Source organism: Schistocerca piceifrons, chromosome 2, assembly GCF_021461385.2.
Source record: "Schistocerca piceifrons isolate TAMUIC-IGC-003096 chromosome 2, iqSchPice1.1, whole genome shotgun sequence".
Lineage (NCBI taxonomy): Eukaryota > Metazoa > Arthropoda > Insecta > Orthoptera > Acrididae > Schistocerca > Schistocerca piceifrons.
In genome coordinates, this window is record NC_060139.1 from 206,105,335 (window position 1) to 206,121,868 (window position 16,534).

Here is a 16,534-nt window from a genome sequence, read left to right on the forward strand (position 1 = left end):
CCAGTGTCTTCCGGGTGCTTCTATTTTATTGTCAGGCAGTGTATTTCGCAAAATAAAAGTTGCTGTATTTTTGTACATTCTCATCTTATTCGTCTTCGACGTGAAAATGTGGAGTTTCAATGATTATAATACAGCGGAACGCAACGATACAAACTCTTGATAAAGACAATATGTGGACATGTTTAATTACAGATTCGTTAATGTTTAAACATCAATTGCACACAAGGGCAAAGTTTTCCAGGTAAATAACATTAAAGTATTGTAGAACAAACACATTTCTATATTTTAAAATAATTTTTATTCAGTTTCAGCCTTTCCACGGACATGCTGAAAAGTAATGCCTCCAAATATGTTATGTGAAAACTCTTGAGGTTTTTTATTAATACAAATTTTATTAACATAAATAGATCTGTACGTCACGCCTCTGCTACCGTTTTCAACGCAACACTGGCGATGTCACTTTGTTCCGCCTCCAGCAATGTGATCTACCAGCTCAAAATATCTGCAGCGTAGAAGTCAGGAGCTGAGTGCAAGTTATATTCGTAACCGCACACAGTATCTACATAATGCACGCCACACCCTTTTAATTGCTTCTTCGGTGGCGTCTATCTACTTCCTTGTGCTATCTGATTCCCTAGCAGGACTCCCGTCGTAGAAACTTTATCGGTACAAACACGCGCGCTTGTTTATCAACACTTAACGCTGGTTGTTTCCTTGTGGCCGACTGGTGGTCGTGCGGTGTATCTGACGAGGAAAAGTTGCCCGCAGATAAAGGCCTCTCTTCCGCAAGCTATTGCAGGGGTCCAGTAAACAACTGCGCAATTTATCAGCAAAAAAAAAAAAAAAAAAAAAAAAAACGGTTCAAATAGCTCTGAGCACTATGGGACTTAACTTCTAAGGTCATCAGTCCCCTAGAACTTAGAACTACTTAAACCTAACTAACCTAAGGACATCACACACATCCATGCCCGAAGCAGGATTCGAACCTGCGACCGTAGCGGTCACGCGGTTCCAGACTGTAGCGCCTTTAACCGCTTGGCCACCCCGGCCGGCAAATTATCAGCTCTTCATGACACTGTATTCAGAAGGTTGCCTGGGACTTTGTTGGTGTCTGCTGCATTCACTACAGTTCCGCGCCATCGAACAATGTTTGCATATTTCCTACACAGCACCTTGAGTTTTTGTTCCTATAACACAACTTCCTTTTCCTCTTTCTCTCTTTTCCTACGGAGGTTGCCGACACGTGGCTTCAGTATCAGTTCATGTTCTATTTGGAGGTTGGATTATTCTTTCCAGGAATTTAGTACCAATACTAAAATATTTACGATAAGAATGTGGCTAAAAGTGATGGTTTTATCATCACATTCGTCTACACCTGCAAAATCCACTGTACACAACGTGCTAGCCACTGTAAGGACATATTAAGGGACGAATGGGCAGGAATGAGCCTAGGCTGAGGCTAAAGAATGATTCTGAAGTAATTATATGTAAAATAGGCTTTCTCAGCATATCCACCTTTTAACTAGAGTTCGCGTCACTGATCGCTTTGCGTGTAAATACATGTTTAAGGACCATACGGTTCACGACTCATTATCGATATGTATAGGAGCCGAGGGATGCTGCAAACTACACTACTGGCCATTAAAATTGCTACACCACGAAGATGACGTGCTACAGACACGAAATATTACCGACAGGAAGAAGATGCTGTGATATGCAAATGATTAGCTTCTCAGAGCATTCACACAAGGTTGGCGCCGGTGGCGACACCTACAACATGCTGACATGAGTATGTTTCCAACCGATTTCTCATGCACAAACAGCAGTTGACCGGCGTTGCCTGGTGAAACGTTGTTGTGATGCCTCGTGTAAGGAGGAGAAATGCGTACCATCACGTTTCCGACTTTGATAAAGGTCGGATTGTAGCCTATCGCGATTGCGGTTTATCGAATCGCGACATTGCTGCACGCGTTGGTCGAGATCCAATGACTGTTAGCAGAATATGAAATCGGTGGGTTCAGGGGGGTAATACGGAACGCCGTGCTGGATCCCAACAGCCTCGTATCACTAGCAGTCGAGATGACAGGCATCTTATCCGCATGGCTGTAACGGATTGTGCAACCACGTCTCGATCCCTGAGTCAACAGATGGGGACTTTTCCAAGACAACAACCATCTCCACGAACAGTTCGACGACGTTTGCAGCAGCATGGACTATCAGCTCGGAGACTATGGCTGCGGCTACCCTTGACGTTGCATCACAGACAGGAGCGCCTGCGATGGTGTACTCAACGACGAATCTGGGTTCACGAATTGCAAAACGTCATTTTTTCGGATGAATCCAGGTTCTGTTTACAGCATCATGATGGTCGCACCCATGTTTAGCGACATCGCGGTGAACGCACATTGGAAGCGCGTATTCGTCATCGCCATACTGGCGTATCACCTGGTGTGATGGTATGGGGTGCCACTGGTTACACGTCTCGATCACCTCTTGTTCGCATTGACGGCACTTTGAACAGTGGACGTTACATTTCAGATATTTTACGACCCGTGGCTCTACCATTCATTCGATCCCTGCGAAACCCTACATATCAGCAGGATAATGCACGACCGCATGTTGTAGGCCCTGTAAGGGCCTTTCTGGATACAGAAAATGTTCGACTGCTGCCATGGCTAGCACATTCTCCAGATCTCTCACCAATTAAAAAAGTATGGTCAATGGTGGCCGAGCAACTGGCTCGTCACAATACGCCAGTCATTACTCTTGATGAACTGTGGTATCGTGTTGAAGCTGCATGGGCAGCTGTACCTGTACACGCCATCCAAGCTCTGTTTGACTCAATACCCAGGCGTATCAAGGCCGTTATTACGGCCCGAGGTGGTTGTTCTGGGTTCTGATTTCTCAGGATCTATGCACCCAAACTGCTTGAAAACGTAATCAGATGTCAGTTCTAGTATAATATATTTGTACAGTGAATACCCGTTTATCATCTGCATTTCTTCTTGGTGCAGCAATTTTAATGCCCAGTAGTGTATACGCCAGCACTTGTTCCCTCGCTGACCAAGTCGTTGTGATTGAAATGCGTTTCATCGACAGGATTCCAACCGTCTCCCTCTTGTACCTCTCTGGCCAACTGCCCTCAAACTCGAAGTTGAAATATGTAGCATAGTGGAGTACTAACTATAAAAAAGAAAACTGTGCACACTTCTTGCCTCTCACTTACTGTTTATGAGTGCCTGTCGGCACACAGGGGTTGAACAAAAAATGGGAACACCAGAAACTCAACACATTACCATGCCTAATACGTTGTAGATTATAGACAAACCTTTGGCATTCAAAACATCTTCCAGCCGTCTCAGAATGGATAAATACAGTTCCTCTACCGTTTTCAAGGGGATCTTAAACCATTCTTCCTGCAAAATGGTGAGAAAATCAGGTAACGATGAAGCAGGTTGATAGCAAACAAGCACCCCTCTCTCCATATTGACAACAAAGGCCGAATGATGCTGAGATCTGGAGACTGAGGTGGCCCACGGGAGGTGCGGCAATTCACCCTCCTGTTCACAAAACCAGTACTGGACGACGCAAGCTGTGTCAACAGGTGACCAGGAGTTTTGGAACACAGCCTCACCATTGGATAAGAAACATTATACCAAGGAATCTGATCAGCCAAAATGGTCACATAATCGTTGGTAGAAATGCGACCTTACAGAGTAATCATGGGGCCCATGGAACACCAAAATAAGGCTGCCAACATCACCATCGAGCACACTTCGACTCCCCTGGCTACGGCAGCGCCTACCATACAAGTAACAACAATATTCGCACCTTAAGATTCACTTAACTTCGTCGTAATTCACTCACACCTACACTGTGCTGACCGCGACTGACTCTTGCAATTTATTGAGGACTTTCCACAGGTGCGGTTCGTACTCAAATACACTACTGGCCATTAAAATTGCTACACCAAGAAGAAATGCAGATAATAAACGGGTATTCATTTGACAAATATATTATACTAGAACTGGCATGTGATTGCATTTTCACTCAACTTCGGTGCATAGATCCTGAGAAATCAGTACATACAACAACCACCTCTGGCCGTAATAACGGCCTTGAAACGCCTAGGCATTGTGTCAAACAGAGCTTGGATGGTGTGTACAGGTATAGCCGCCCATGCAGCTTCAACACGATATCACAGTTAATCAAGTGTAGTGACTGGCGTATTGTACCATTTATCAGCATTTATTTGTGTGTGTTGACTGACTTCATTTTTTTCTGGATTTTTTTCGTTTGACCCACAAGCGTAATTAAATCTTGCAGGCTTCTGATATAAATTAAGTAGATTTCATCATGACATTACAAACAAACACTTGTGGAAGTGAGACACGGAACACGACATCTAAAGACAGAAGCAGAATTCAAATAACCGCAATGAGATTTCTTTGAGAGGTGGTAGAAGTCTCATGGCTAGGCCGTATAAGCAATGGAGGAGTGAGAGAATCTCAAGTTAGAACTGAGACGATATACACAAGCAGAGTTTATACGCAAGAAAAAGGTGCCCACCAGTGGATGTTTATGCTTTCAGTATTGATTTTGGACACCGCATACTAGAGAGGAATTTATTGTGGGAATAATTTCTACTCAAAAAATTCATTTAATTTTATCGTGTAACTCAAATATTTCCATATTTATAGAGATTACGTGTGTTCTTCGACAGAAGTTATCTTTGGAACACCGTTTTCTTAGTTTTCAATGCAGGTGAACAACTTTGTGGCTCTAGAAAATTTTATATAAGCTAACATAATTTACTCAACCTAACCCAAGTTGCCGATGCACTATGAACAGAAAAGGATACCGAGAAACTTCGAGGGTCTAGAAGTAGTCTTGGTAAATTATACACTTTTTCCAAGCCCCGAAAACTTCTGGAACTCGATCTTTCGTATAGCTTCTAGCTCTCTCAGCGACTCGTTTTTAATGTCTATGCTTCTGAAACAACGGCTCTTTGCGATTTTCTTTATTTTCTGAAACAGAAAAAAGTTTCATGGGGCATGTCTGGCGAATATGGAGACTTGAGTATCATTGCAGTTAAAAAAATCACGACAAGCAACGAGGTGTGAGCCGGGTGTATTAACGAATTGCTAAAGCCACAAATCCGAGCATTTTTGTCAAACCGCTTCACGCAAACGGCATTAAGTTGTAATACTCCTTACTGATCGTTCGACGTTGTGGCAAGAGCTCGTCGTGCGTTATTTCGTTAAAACTGAGGAATACAGTGAGCATAAACTTCACATGTGACAGCATGTATCGAGCTTCTGTGGCGTTATATAGAATGCTTTCACTTGAACAGTTGGGCGTTTTGGTTCGGAATTCTACAAATTTATAAGAAACTTCCCTGTCACACGTTTCATACCTAAAGCATCCCGAAAACCTTCATGGCCTGAACCAGCTGGTATGCCAACGTCATCACTGACTACTGAGACTATGATTCGGAGATTGTTCATAATCATTTCTTTCACTTGATTGATGATGTGCTAGGAAGTCCATGGTGCGCTGGCATTTTCAACGACTTCACAGCCTTCTTTAAAACGCTGACACCACTCGTAAACAAGTCACTCACGGCAAATTAGGCAAAAGCAGTATTTAACTTTCACAATATTTAACATATTTCAGAGGTTGCTGCACTTTACTTCGCTATTACACCAAAATTAGTATAAATTCTCTGATTCATTTTTATGCAAAACTAGCTTAGCGACCGCTGCTTCTTTATTTAATCGATTTTAATGCTGTTCGCAAACTTCAACACATTCTAAGCTTTTTTACGCTAATTAAGGCCGTCTTTTCAGAATCCTGTTCTGATAAAAAAGCGATTCTGGTAGCTGGAGCCCGAAGTTATGTTTTTTGCGCTTTTGTGGATATATTTCCTTAGCAACTAACATCCCCTGAAAATAATTTCTTTATACCTAACCGAGAAGTGAAATACCAATTTTCATAAATTTAGCTTTAAAACCGAGAAGTGAAATACCAATTTTCATAAATTTAGCTTTAAAATTTTTTGAATGTAACGAAATATTTTCTTAAAAATTTTCATCCGCTATTGCACTCCCTTAGGGGTTGAATTTCTAGAAACACTGAAATGCGTCTATTTTTATTTCTAACCGAGAAGTCAAATATCAGTTTTCACAGATGTAGCCTTAAAAATCTTTTAGCACCTCCTCAGTAATTATTTGTTTTCAAAACATCTTTCGTCCACTATTTTATTCCATTAGTAGCTGAATTTACAAAAATGTTGAAACGCGATTTTTTTTATTTCCTGACTGGGAAACCAAATACCTATTTTCGCAAGTCTAGCTTAAAAATTGACTTAATAGTGACATATTTTCAAAAATCCTTTCATCTCCTGTCTCAGCTCTTTATGAGCGTAATTTCGAACAATCCCTTCTTAAACGATGCCTACAGTATAAGATCCACACCCTCTCCAAACTTCAAGTTTCTGTTCTTAGCGGTTTGGGTTGAGCGATGATGAGTCAGTAAATCAGTGTAACCCTATTTCAGCCCCTTAGGGGTTGAATTTCCGAAAACGGTGACACGAAGCCAAATACAAATTTTCTTAGATTTTCCTTCAGAAATGCTTGCACAATGAAATAGTTCCATAAAAACTTTCATCCCCCGTTTCACCCGCATAGGGACTGAATTTCCAAAAACAGTGAAACACGAGTTTTTTTTTATTTCCAACTGAGAAGCAAAATTTAAATTTTCATAGATTTAGCTTTAAAAATTCTTTCATAATAAAATATTTTCATAAAATATCTCATCCCCTATTTCACTGAACATGTATTTTTTTATATTTATAACCGAGAAGTCAAATACTAGTGTTCATAATGAAGCTTTAAAAATACATTGGTAGTTCGTTAATAATGTTATATTTTCAAAGATAGCTTTGACTCACTATTTCACCCCCATAGGATTAAATTTCCAAAAAATGCTGCAACATGTATTTCTTTATTGCTGATTGAGAAACCAAATACCAATTTTCGTGGGTCCAGATTCAAAATTGCCTTAATAGCGACATTTTTAAATCAACCCTTCATGCTATATTTCACCCCTTTAGGGACGGAATTTCGGAAAATCCCTTCTTCAGCGACGTCTGTAGCGTAAGTATAGGCTAGGGGATGAAGAGCCAGTAATTCAGGACATTGTCTTTTATATATAGAGATATATAATCGCGAGTACCGCAAAAGCACATATAACATTGTCGACAGCTAACAACATACGAAATACAGAATATAGCTAAAATCGTATAGGCACTTTTCGGACATGTTTACTAACACAACAATGGAAAAAATGCCGCGAATCTGACGAATACAACGTGCTATGTTGCAGAATTCCCGTTACTTCTCACCCCATAAAATACTGAGACTGTCATCGGCAGTCGATCCCTAGACTTCAAAGTCAGTAAATCAAGGATTACATGCATCCTATGAAAAGAAAATTGGCTCAACTCTGTGGCGGGCTATTCAGCAGTTTCAAGGAAATTCGATAGTTACTTTGTGAGTGATCCTCGATATTTCGATTATTTTCGTTGGTCATGATACTTAAATACTGCATCGCATGTCAACTGACCTCGTATTTTTTTGGCCACTATTCACGTGTCGTGTGAATCCACAGCGAATCACATGAGCTGAATTGTCTAAGAGCTACCCTCCCGTAATCATGTTAACATTAGTATGAAACGCATCTCTTTGTTTGTCTTACTGTGACATACCCTCTTTATTTTCAGACAAGATCGAATGGTACAGTGCTTATCCCTGTGCCTACAGCGAGCTTTCTAAGTACAGCAATCAATGCGGGCACCAGAGCCTTTTCCGAAGTACTACAGAAGGCGACGTGAACGGCGAAGACGAATCTGCGCTACACTAGGTAGGTGAAAGGAGACATTGCATTTGTCGTAATGAACGAATATGTCTCATGCCTTTTATACTCCACAGCTACAAGAAAATTTATAAATCATACAATTTTTCTGCACCGCTGCTGCTGTTGAAATGTCTTTATTCCTCTGGTATCTGTGACCTCAGGGTCGTCATCGGGCGATGCCTGCAGTCCAACTGACAACAGTTACAGGGGCTGGACGAAAATAGGAAAACACCAGAAACTCAAAACATTACCACGACTAATACAGTGTACGAAAACCGCTGGCATTCACAACGGCTCCAGTCGTATCGGAATGGATAAATATAGTTCGTTTATGGTTTTCGAGGGAATCTTGTATCATTCTTGCTACAAAATAATAGCAAGTTCGAGGAATGGTGATGGAGGTAGTTAACGATCATGCATGCTTCGTTCTACGGTGGACGACAAACGCTCAGTAACACTGAGAACTGGTGACGTAGGTGGCCTGGGGAGACGCGACGTAATCCTTGACAGTAATGCGACTTTGGAGAGTATCTAAGGGGATCGTGGAATACCACGATATGACTGCCCAGATCCTCACCGAACACCCGCCATGTTTCGCTCATTGGAAGCAAAGCCAGTAAGAACCTGGAAATGGTTCGATATAAAAATCATCCGACTAAATGAGCTCCTTCCGTGGCTCTGCAGTCCAGGTTTCATGGCTTCAAAATCACGTTTTCCTGTTGAGGGTTTTTGCATCACTGATGTGTGGACTTAGAATTCTAGCTCGCCCGGCAGTTCCCAAATTATGGAGCCTCTTTTATGTTGGTTTGGTGCTGACAGGGCTCGCGAGTCCAACATTCATTTTGTAAGCAGTCTGTTTATATGTGTGTATGTTGGCAGCCCTGCAGACTGCATTAACATCGCTGACAGCGCTCTGCTCCCTCGGTAAGAGACTCTGTGGTTAGACGGACTAGCAGTTAGCAGTTAGTGAACGGACGGCTTGAACATGAGTCCTTCGCGGAGACTCAGTGTTGGTAGGACATGCATTGTAAAATGAGGATGGACGTAGTTGGTAATGTTTGGGTAGTGGAATTATTGACGACTATATAATTTTTGGAACTGGATGTCACATGAATAAGATAAAATCCGCTAAATACATTGTTTGCTCTTCAACAAACTCTTTCTTTTGCTAATCATATGCCTTCTAGTAGTCGAATTAAATCGGGTGATGCTGAGAGGATTAGATTAGGAAATGAGACACTTAAAGTAGTAATGGGGTTTTGCTATTTGGGGAGCAAAATAACTGATGATGGTCGAAGTAGAGAGGATATAAAATGTAGACTGGCAATGGCAAGGAAAGCGTTTCTGAAGAAGAGAAATCTATTAACATCAAGTATAGATTTAAGTGTCAGTTTCTGAAAGTATTTGTATGGAGTGTAGCCACGTATGGAAGTGAAACGTGGACGATAAATAGTTTGGACAAGAAGAAAATAGAAGCTTTCGAAATGTGGTGTTACAGAAGAATGCTGAAGATTAGATGGGTATATCACATACCTAATGAGGAGGTATTGAATAGAACTGGGGAGAAGAGGAGTTTGTGGCACAACTTGACTAGAAGAAGGAATCGGTTGGTAGGACATGTTGTGAGGCATCAAGGGATCAGCAGTTTAGTATTGGAGGGCAGCGTGGAGGGTAAAAATCGTAGGGGGAGACCAAGAGATGAATACACTAAGCAGATTCAGGATGTAGGCTGCAGTACGTACCGGGAGATGAAGCAGCTTGCACAGGATAGAGTAGCATGGAGAGCTGCATCAAACCAGTCTCAGGACTGAAGACCACAACAACAACAGCATGCCTCCTAGTTGGTAGAGCCTATAGTAGTTAGAATCTTTTTATTTAGCTGGCTGTAGTTGATGCTTGCTGTAATTGCTTTAGGTCGTGTTATGAAGATTTTCTGTGAGGTAAGTGACTTAAGAAAAGTATGTGTTATTGTTAGGATTGCTTCCAATTCAGAGCCATTCTTTTGTGTTAATTATTCGAAGCCATGTTGTTATTCTATAGCAGTCAGATTATGTTGGGCTTGTATATTGTGGCTAATGAATGAACAGGTTACGTTTGTGTTGTCTTTGTCAGGGAAAATTCCGTAGGTCAGTGTTGAAATGTTAAAAATAAGTAACGAGACAGTAGGTTCAGTTTCACTCAGTAGTTTCACCAGAAGTTCCATCTAGCGGTAAAGACCAGAAGTTTCACTCAGTAGCAGCAGTTGCACTCAGCAGTTTAAGTAAGCACTAAGAAGTTTCAAGTTCTTCAGTGACGTTTGCAGCTATCGTCCTCTTATTCCCGGAACATTGCTTTTCAATGACCCTCTGTCACGATCACTCAACACACACTTTCGTCCGAATTCTGACAGGGAATGAAGTTTCTCCGCTTTCCTTGCATGCGGCAGAAATGTTTGATGTGGTGCTCCTTGAAACACCAAAAACTTAGGCTCCCCTGGTTAAGAAGCACACACCATAAGAGCACCATCGCATGTTCAAATTCACTCAGCTGTTATATAATGCACTCACAACTACACAGAACACTGTTCTGACTGTGACTGACATCTACAACGAATTGAAGGCGTTGCACAGGTCTCGTTCGTTGTCAAATACATCAGAGCCATCTGCAGACTTGTCTAGCGTCTGCATTTATGTTCAAGTATGAATTTATCGTGTTGCTTCCATATTTTTGTCCAACCCTGGTACACTTTACGTGTGGCATATAAACATTGTTATACATTATCAGTACATATGTGTCAAAAGATATGCTCTACAAGGGAGATGATTATGAGCAAATAGTCGAAATTGGTCAGTAATGACGAATGTAACATTTTATTTGAAGGAGACAGACTCTCCGGAACTTCGACATTTGGGTTATGACGTCAGCAAGTTAACGTATCGTACTCACATGTCATTCCAGCGGGAACAATGAGAACGTTAACTACCCCGTAATGGGTGGCCAGATAACCCCAATATTTACTAACGTCAATAGTTTTTAATACATTATCAGTAAGTAAATAAGCGCTGCCAGGGCAGCAGAGCGCAAGACAGGCAAGGAGGCCAGAAGATCGACCTCCATCAAACTAATTAAAAGTGGAAGTGACCAAGTCAGACGACTTAAACGTCTCTGATATAAACTAATCATGTTACAGCATCTCCGTATAGAATCAAAAGACTACACACGTGTTATTTTAACGAAACAATTCTGACGTTTTCTGTTATGTTTGAAATAATTATTATGTTCCAACTAAGATGGAACGTCCAAAATGACGTAGAAGGAAGGAGTTAGAGAATTTAAAGCTGAAGTCTGGTCCAAACCAAATGCACAGCAGTACATCAGCTTCTCTGTCCGCGTCCTAATTTTACATAAAGACAGACATAATGTCAGTAGCGAATCATACTGCCCCCTTTGTCTTTTTTATTACATCAGGATCACTAATTATTAGAATATATTCACGTTACTCGTTTCAGCACGCTGTTGCCATCGACATTCAGAAAGAAAGGAAAATTTCATCCTAAGTTTCAGAAAATGGTTCTGTATACATTAACGTAGACAATGGAATACGTGATTCTACCTTAATATATTTCGTTGAAAAATATTATATCCCTACAGCTGAATAAAATACAGTTCACTATATATTTTTAGTACGAACTTGTAGCCGGCCGCTGTGGCCAAGCGGATCTAGGCGCTTCAGTCCGGAACGGCGTTGCTGCTACGGTCGCATGTTCAAATCCTGCCTCGGGCATGGATGTGTGTGATGTCCTTAGGTTAGTTAGGTTTAAATAGTTCAAGTCTAGGGGACTGACGACCTCAGATGTTAAGTCCCACAGTGCTTAGAGCCATTTGAACTATTTTGAACGAACTTGTAACAGCTTTCGATTGGTATAGGGCATTCTGTCCTAAGTTCACAGTAAAAACATATGCACTTCCAATCAATTACGTCTATAACGAGCTCAGGAATATCTCACGATATAACTGTTTCTCAGCTGTACTTCATTACTTTATTAAGTCACAACTGCACTGCGCAACAGAATTAAAGGTTATTATAGAGGGAGACCAAGAGATGAGTAAGTAAACACGTTCAATAGGTTATAGATTGCAGTAGTTACTCAAAGATGAAGAGGATAGCACAGGTTACAGTAACGGGGAAAGCTGTATCAAATCGGTCTTCAGACTGAAGACCAACAAGACAGCTTCAATGGAACAATGTGTTTTATTCGAGATTAGGTGAATGCTCGGCAATGCCTGGGTATGAATTTATTTCAGTTCTGTTAGTCCATTCCCTTTTTCCCGCTCTATCTGTCAATCTCCTCCGGCCCTATTTCTGTCCTTCTCCCTTCTCTCTTTCTCCACCTCCTCCACCCCTCATCCGCCGTTCATCCCCTTCTACCCCCCTCTCCGGCCATTTGCTACTCCCACACTCTCTGTCCATCTCCTCAAAAATGGTTCAAATGGCTCTGAGCACTATGGGACTCAACTGCTGAGGTCATTAGTCCCCTAGAATTTAGAACTAGTTAAACCTAACTAACCTAAGGACATCACAAACAGTCATGCCCAAGGCAGCATTCGAACCTGCGACCGTAGCGGTCTTGCGGTTCCAGACTGCAGCGCCTTTAACCGCACGGCCACTTCGGCCGGCTCCATCTCCTCCACCCCATTCTCTCGGAGCACCTAGTCTTCGTCCCCCTCTGTCCGTGTGCTCTTTCTCCTCTCTCAATCTACTCCTCCTTCATCTCCTTCTGTTCCCTCTATCTCGTCCGCGCCATCTCTATCTCCTCTTCCTCTCACTCTTTGTTCATCTCCTCCCCAGTCCTCTCTCTCTGCATCTCCGCCTCTTCCCTTTCTCTGTCATTTCCTCCTCCTCCCTTATGTCTGGGTCCATTTCCTCCTGCCCCCTCTTTGTCTGTCCATCACCTCCTCCCCTGTCCTCTTTCTGCGATACCACTTCAACTCTAATAACGGGTTGCTACTTGTGTCTCTCACAGTGTTTCTTTCCAGATTGTAAAAATATGTATACCAGCTTTTGGGCGAAATCATCCAGGAGTTTAGGAGAAGTACTTTATCCGGGGCTTTGCTCTTGCATAACCTCATGCCACATATTTTCAAATATATTCAACATATTTCACTGGTACTTGTACATTCATTTCACTTCTATAGCTAGCGAATTCGTCCTGCAGTTGCGTTTTCACGTAGTTCAATGTTTTTGACGTCACATCTCCTGAAATATTTGTCGTATAATGGCCGCCGGAGTGGCCGTGCGGTTCTAGGCGCTACAGTCTGGAACCGGGCGCCCGCTACGGTCGCAGGTTCGAATCCTGCCTCGGGCATGGATGCGTGTGATGTCCAGAGATTAGTTAGGTTCATTTAGTTCTAGGCGGCTCGTTCGTTCGTAGCGCAGCTCTGCACCACGAATAATATTTAAAGAGCTAAAAATGTCTTAAAAGGATGGGATAAAATACCAGGCAAGCTTATTACAAATCATAATGCACGTTTTCACTAAGTAGCTCTATTCAAAACATTTAGACAGATTAAATTATTACACATCTTTACGAATCAGTACCCAATGGCGTCCTTCTCTCAATCTTGACAAACGAATGCTACACAAGCATACAATATAGCGTCACAGGCTCTTCTTACTCACGTAACTCCAAGAAGACGACAGAGAAATTAATGCTCGGTCACCACTATTTATACTTGTTGTGACATATTCTCACCTTCGTTTGATATTTAATAAGTATCGTCTGTGGCGGTTTCAGTACTCGCTGACACAGATATCTTTAAAAAAAATCGTTACATAATTATATACAAATATAAAACATGGCACATAATGGTTTTCTTTATTACATAAAGTTCACACAATCGTTGTCCACGCAGTTACAATCATCCAGTTCAACTATTCTTTTCTCCTTTTTTACTACATACAATGTGTGTTTTGCTAAGAGACGTTACAATAACATGAAAAGTATGGCCTCCAGCGAAAAATTATCTTAGTACAAATCTCAATTAACACTAAATTTACCACAAATACGTGTTTTTTAGAAGAAAAGAAGAAATAATTAACAGTCTCGGCGTAACGAGTGAGAGAATATGAAAATCTCGCGCCAGTTATACCAATGCGGGCTGCATAAAACGACAACAGTAGGGGCGGCTGAATCACCCTGTACATTTACATAAACTTGTACCTCCATTTTTATAACATGTATGAAGTTGAGATCTGGGAACCTGTTGTTGTTGTGGTCTTCAGTCCTGAGACTGATTTGATGCAGCTCTCCATGCTAGTTTAGTGTATTCATCTCTTAGTCTCCCTCTACGATTTTTACCCTCCACGCTGCTCTCCAATACTAAACTGGTGATCCCTTGATGCCTCAGAACATGTCCTACCAACCGATCTCTTCTTCTGGTCATGTTGTGCCACAAACTCCTCTTCTCCCCAATTCTATTCAACACCTCCTCATTAAACTTCCTGGCAGATTAAAACTGTGTGCCCTACCGAGACTCAAAATCGGGACTTTTGCCTTTCGCGAGCTTCGGTAGCTCAGATGGCAGAGCGCTTGCCCGCGAAAGGCAAAGGTCCCGAGTTCGAATCTCGGTCGGGCACACAGTTTTAATCCGCCAGGAAGTTTCACATCAGCGCACACTCCGCTACAGAGTGAAAATCTCATTCTGGAAACCTCCTCATTAGTTATGTGATCTACCCATCTAATCTTCAGCATTCTTCTGTAGCACCACATTTCGAAAGTTTCTATTCTCTTTTTGTCTAAACTATTTATCGTCCACGTTTCACTACGTGGCTACACTCCATACAAATACTTTCAGAAACGACTTCCTGACACTTGAATCAATACTCGATGTTAACAAATTTCTCTTCTTCAGAAACGCTTTCCTTGCCGTTGCTAGTCCATATTTTATATCCTCTCTACTTCGACCATCATCAGTTATTTTGCTCCCCAAATAGCAAAACTCCTTTACTACTTTAAATGTCTCATTTCCTAATCTAATTCCCTCAGCATCACCCGACTTAATTCGACTACATTCCATTATCCTGGTTTTGCTTTCGTTGATGTTCATCTTACATTCTCCTTTCAAGACACTACCCATTCCGTTCAACTGCTCTTCTAAGTCCTTTGCTGTCTCTGACAGAATTACGATGTCATCAGCAAACCACAAAGTTTTTATTTCTTCTCCATTGATTTTAATACCTACTCCGAATTTTTCTTTTGTTTCCTTCACTGCTTGCTCAATATACAGACTGAATAGCGTCGGGGAGAGGCTACAACCCTGTCTCACTCCCTTCCCAACGACTGCTTCCCTTTCATGTCCCTTCTAACAACCCTACCACAAAAGGTCAAAATTTAATAATGATTGTGCTGTTGCTCACGCTACTAAATACTGCATTTTCGGACAACAACAAAGTTTTTATGTGGCAGGTGTCATTAGAGCACAGTTATTAAAGTCATTTCATGTAATAATGAATAAACTAGGCACTCATCGTTTCGTGTTTCCCACGCTGGTCTCGTTGTAAAATCATGGCTCAATCGTCGAATATCGAGGTGGTGATGATTCCAACCTCGGATGCAAAAAGGTCTAGGTTTTATTCTGCTATATTCAAAAGTTTTGTAGATGCGCTTCACAAACCATTCTTGAAGATTAAACCTTTCAAAGTTAGCACAATAGCGATGTAAAAAAAATAATCAGCACTCCGAATTTAAGTTACACTTCCTTTTAATTGCTTTTATTGCAATATCACGTAACACACAAAACATCACTTCGCAATACAAAACATACTTGAAAACATCTTCCTCACAGTCACTGTTAAAGTTCACATTTTATAAGCTGACTACGTTATGCGTCTTTCCAACACGACGTCCAAGACATGACTTTCTCAAGGTCCGACTCTCTAACAACTAACTAATAATCGCTTACGCGCCCAAAAATCAGAGGTACAAGCACGTCAAAGATCATAGTGACAAAAGAAAGAATACACATAAGAATAATATCATTGCAATATAAACATATCGATGTATCACAAATGAAATCAAATCTGAATGTTGCCTCAGAAATATGTTAACTACTTGTACAGAAACACAGTGGAATATTACTGGTATCGAGAGGTTCAGGTGAGGTACCATAATGGTTACGTGTTTCAAGTACCATTACACCCTCGACTCTTATAACTGCCATCTGGTTTCTGTGCAAATTGTAAATAGCCGTTCGCTCCCTGTATTTTACTCCTGCCGCCTTCAGAATTTGAAAGAGCGTATTCCAGTCAACATTGTCAAAAACTTTCTCTAAGTCTACAAATGCTAGAAACGTAGGTTTGGCTTTCCTTAATCTAGCTTCTAACGAGGGAACCTCCCCATCGCACCCCCCCTCAGATTTAGTTATAAGTTGTCACAGTGGATAGGCCTTGAAAAACTGAACGCAGATCAATCGAGAAAACAGGAAGAAGTTGTGTGGAACTATGAAAAAAAATTAGTAAAATATACAAACTGAGTAGTTCATGCGTAAGATAAGCAACATCAAGGAGAATCAGAGGTCAGGAACGCGGTGGTCCCGTGGTTAGCGTGAGCAGCTGCGGAACGAGAGGTACTTGGTTCAA

At 41.4% G+C, this 16,534-nt stretch overlaps 1 protein-coding gene across 1 annotated transcript in view; it reads right to left on the reverse strand.

Annotated features, from left to right (window-relative positions):
• LOC124775262 overlaps positions 1–16,534 on the reverse strand; it is a 148,094-nt gene that overhangs the window by 98,284 nt on the left and 33,276 nt on the right. The window lies entirely within an intron of this gene.